Below are 5413 nucleotides of genomic sequence, written 5' to 3'. Positions count from 1 at the left end.
TCTTATCATTTACTAAACAGAGGGCTGGGGCACCTTCAAGTAGTTTCTCCTCAAATTCTTCAAAGAAAACGAAATTTCTCCTCGAAAATCACCCGAACTCAATTTGATACATTTTTTTTAAACTATTTCAAATAGTTTCAATGATTTCGAAGTGTTCAATAAAGGAAGTTTGGACATTTCATCACAGCAAAGTCAGCGCCTACAAAGGTAAGTTTAGCAAAACTTACCTTTATATATATATATATATATATATATATATATATATATATATATATATATATATATATATATATATATATTATATATATATTATATATATATTATATATATATTATATATATATATATATATATATATATATATATATATATATATATATATATATATATATATATGTCGTACCTAGTAGCCAGAACTCACTTCTCAGCCTACTATGCAAGGCCCGATTTGCCTAATAAGCCAATTTTTCATGAATTAATTGTTTTTCGACTACCTAACCTACCTAACCTAACCTAACCTAACTTATTTGACTACCTAACCAAACCTAACCTATAAAGATAGGTTAGGTTAGGTTAGGTAGGGTTGGTTAGGTTCAGTCATATATCTACGTTAATTTTAACTCCAATAAAAAAAATTGACCTCATACATAATGAAATGGGTAGCTTTATCATTTCATAAGAAAAAAATTGGAGAAAATATATTAATTCATGAAAACTTGGCTTATTAGGCAAATCGGCCCTTGCGTAGTAGGCCAAAAAGTGCGTTCTGGCTACTAGGTACGACATATATATATATATATATATATATATATATATATATATATATATATATATATATATATATATATATATATATATATATATATATATATATTAATGTTATTTCTGAATCTCATATTAATGTTATTTCTTTGTGCTATTATTATTATTATGAACAAGAGGTGGAACATATTCTCAAACACTATATCTGTGATTGCCCTGTTATCAGTGACTTTAGACCAAATGGCATGAGGTACTTTGAGCTCTGTAATTACTTCATTCACTCAGGAATATTGGAAGATATTCTTGTGCTGCACCCAGATTTTGCCAGTGGAGGCTAATAGATCAGCCTTATATATTGTTCTCTCCTGATTCCATGTATGACTGGGCGTCCTGTGAGGTGGGGATGTTGGATGAGCTTGTAGCTGGTTTGTTATCTATATTATGTGGGGCTTCATTCATAATAGGGAAGCAGCACATTGCTGTGTATACCTAAGCTTGGTAAAAAAGAAAATACATTGTTTGAGAGGAGTCTTGAAGAAACTGGTAAGAGTACTAATAATATAAAATGATTCCATGATTCAGTGCTTAGCTCTTGTGAAAATTATGTAGTTGTTATTTAGTCAGAGTTGATTTGTTTTTTGTATTGAAGCTGGTATTTTCTCCCCTGATTCCATGTTTGTCTACCCATCCTGTGAGATGGGAGTATTAGAATAACTTATAGCTAGTTTTTTATCTACACTGTGTAATCTTCCATATAAAATAGGGTAGCAGCACATTGTTGCGTATACCTAAGCTGTTAATAAAAAAATATATATTATTATACAATTATTATTATCATGGACAAGGTGCACCGAAGTGCTGATCCACTTAACTGTTGGTTCTGTTACTTGTAACAAAGCACGAGTGTAAATATAATGATTTTTGTCCTTGTATGTTGCCCTCGTGCATGCGTGACTGAGCGTGCTTCTGTTTTGTGCGTATGTCTGTGCTCATCTATTTGTGCTTGCGGGGGTTGAGCTCTGGCTCTTTAGTCCCGCCTCTCAACTGTCAATCAACTGGTGTACAGGTTCCTGAGCCTTCTGGGCTCTATCATATCTACACTTGAAACTGTGTATGGAGTCAGCCTCCACCACATCACTGCCTAATGCATTCCATTTGTCAACCGTACTCGTATGTCTGAGCTCGTATGTGTGTGTGTGTTTTTTTGCGTTAGTTAATGTATTTTAATACTTCATTCCCTTCTTGTCTTCATTCAATCACTGGTAACGATGGGCTTAGGTTGTATCGTCCTGTTTTCCAATATATCTAATATGGCTACCCGCAAATTGCATACTTAATCACTGGATATCGTGGCAACTAGGTCACTGACGTCATATTAACTCATAATTTAATTACCCTATTTGGGGTCTGGAATCAAAATATCGATTCATCTCCGCAAGGGTGTGACCGGATGAGACACGGTCCGAATGGGAACCATTTGGGCTCATCACAAAAGGATTGAACACTCTTATAATAATAATTTATAGGGAAAGCGCTAAGCCATTACGACTATATAGCACTGGGAAGGGGTTATTATTATCATTATCATTAATGATAATGCATTATCTGCATAATAATAATGCATTAATGAAGCATTATCTATAAGGATTTGGGATAGGATGTGGGGGAAGGAATGGTGCCTAACCACTTGGACGGTCGGGGATTGAACGCCGACCTGCATGAAGCGAGACGTCCAATCCTTTATCACAAAGACTACACAACGTATTTATTGTTGCCTCCAGCGACGGCCAGTTTACCGTGCCCCCAATATTCACCCTGGGAGCGGTAGTGTAAAAGGTTTTCATTGAGCACAAAAGGTTTTAATCAGACCATAGTGGATGTTATTTGACTTTTTTTTTTTTACAATTTATCTGTACACTTTAAATTTAATTACACTAAAGGCTAGTACCAGGACGCTGCTTGCACTGCAACTGTTAAGCACGATTAAATGGCATTACATATTTGCTGGCAAATAATTTTGGTGATAACGTAATTTCACAATTACGATATTCAACTATTCCCCAGGTCGTTGAAGCACACCTCGCCCCCCCTAACGACCCTTGTGCCGTCTTCCATATGGTAGCTGTCTTGAACAGTCCTCTAACACTAATTTATCAATAATATTCAGTTATTTCCCCCACTATTAGATTATGTGGGACCTTTTAATTAATCAGAGAATGGGAAAAAAAAATTTGAAACACGTTGGGCCCACTCCTGTCACGAGAGCCACTTTGTGAGGAGTGCCACGACAGCTGGTCCTGGCACTCGTGATGAAGGTGCCTCATCACCCCCTTCAGCATCATCGAGGGTAGTAGCCCCTTTGCCTTGCATATATGATTATATATAATTATATATATGCGAACCAGCTTGAATGGTCCCCAAGCCAATATGCAACTGAAATCCTTCTGCGGTGTGGAGTTTTCCATACTGCAGATATATATCTATATATATATAGTGGTCAATATATATATATATATATATATATATATATATATATATATATATATATATATATATAAAGAGAGAGAGAGAGAGAGAGAGAGAGAGAGAGAGAGAGAGAGAGAGAGAGAGAGAGAGAGAGAGAGAGAGAGAGAGAGAGAGAGAGAGAGAGAGAGAGAGAAACGATTTGATCGACTACTACAACCTCTTCCAGGACACACAACAAGTGGATATCTAAACAGATAAGGAACATGAGCACTAACATGAGATCAAATGCGAAGATGCAAAATAAAGTTGTCTTTCAAAATCGGTTGTTATTGTACTGGTCTTGCAATTCGAGTCTTCAGCTCAAAGTCCCATTGAAAACTCAAGTGTTTTTCAAAATCAGGTTTAGACTACCTTATTTGTCGCTGGATAAGACCCAGCCCTATTTCACAGGGATAATAAATGTGAGAATTTTTATTTTGTTCGTGTTGATGATGATGATGCTGTCTTTCAAAACTTAAATGAAAACGTATATATTGAAAACAATGCCTCCTCAACACAAGCAGAGCTAACCACCATAGTTATGGCATTATCTAGAAAATAACTCAAAAAGGAGCAGCGATTCAAAAGCCTCACTGCAAAACCTTAGGAAAACTAGACAAAAAACCGAGAATCGTAGCGATCAAAAGAGATGTGAAAATACTAACCAATCAGGGAAGAGTAATCCTGAATACTCCCTCCAATGTTGGAATCTGTGGACATGAACGAGCCGATGTGCTGGCTGCTGAAGGCGCTGAAGAGAAACCATACTTCACACCCAAGACACTTCCCCAAGTTAGAAATATTATCAGGCAACATCACCGTGACAAGGAAACTGCGGAGAGGAGGATAGAAGAACAAATCAGTCAATCCGTACCCTGCAACAATGTTTTTGTTGCTGGCAATCTCAATTTATATGGACGAAGGGAAGGTGAATGCGCAAGAAAATCTGTAACACCAAGACTTCGTAACGGATACAAATATCCACGAAGATTCGGGATGGAAGCAACAACACAGCGGAGGAGATGCAGAATTTGTGGTGAGAGTGACGTGTGCCGCCACCAAACTGCGCCCACAAAGAGACAAGGAAAATAAAATGAGAATAATAAATCCAACTTTGTCAGAGTTAGGAAAACGTCCTCAATTTTCCCCTACGAGGTAAAGTAATTATGAGGAGAAAACATTAGACTAGTATCACTATAAAGCACTTGGGAGTGATATGAGGACAAGGAACTGGGATATGAGGACAAGGAGCTAGGATATGAGGACAAGGAACTGGGATATGAGGACAAGGAACTGGGATATGAGGACAAGGAACTGGGATATGAGGACAAAGAGCTGGGATATGAGGATAAGGAACTGGGATATGAGGACAAGGAGCTGGGATATGAGGATAAGGAACTGGGATATGAGGACAAGGAACTGGGATATGAGGACAAGGAACTGGGATATGAGGACAAGGAACTGGGATATGAGGATAAGGAGCTGGAATATGAGGACAAGAAGCTGGGATATGAGGATAAGGAACTGGGATATGAGGACAAGGAACTGGGATATGAGGACAAGGAACTGGAATATGAGGACAAGGAACTGGGATATGAGGACAAGGAGCTGGGATATGAGGACAAGGAGCTGGGATATGAGGACAAGGAGCTGGGATATAAAGTCAAGAAGCTGGGATATGAGGACAAGGAACTGGGATATGAGGACAAGGAACTGGGATATGAGGACAAGGAGCTGGGATATGAGGACAAGGAGCTGGGATATGAGGACAAGGAGCTGGGATATGAGGACAAGGAGCTGGGATATGAGGACAATGAACTGGGATATGAGGACAAGGAGCTGGGATATGAGGACAAAGAGCTGGGATATAAAGTCAAGAAACTGGCATATGAGGACAAGGAACTGGGATATGAGGACAAGGATCTGGGATATGAGGACAAGGAGCTGGGATATGAGGACAAGGAGCTGGGATATGAGGACAAGGAACTGGGATATGAGGACAAGGAACTGGGATATGAGGACAAGAAACTGGGATATGAGGACAAGGAGCTGGGATATGAGGACAAGGAGCTGGGATATGAGGACAAGGAGCTGGGATATAAAGTCAAGAAGCTGGGATATGAGGACAAGGAACTGGGATATGAGGA

This window comes from Procambarus clarkii, chromosome 51 (genome assembly GCF_040958095.1).
Source record: "Procambarus clarkii isolate CNS0578487 chromosome 51, FALCON_Pclarkii_2.0, whole genome shotgun sequence".
Classification (NCBI taxonomy): domain Eukaryota; kingdom Metazoa; phylum Arthropoda; class Malacostraca; order Decapoda; family Cambaridae; genus Procambarus; species Procambarus clarkii.
Note: the sequence above shows the minus strand (reverse complement) of the source record.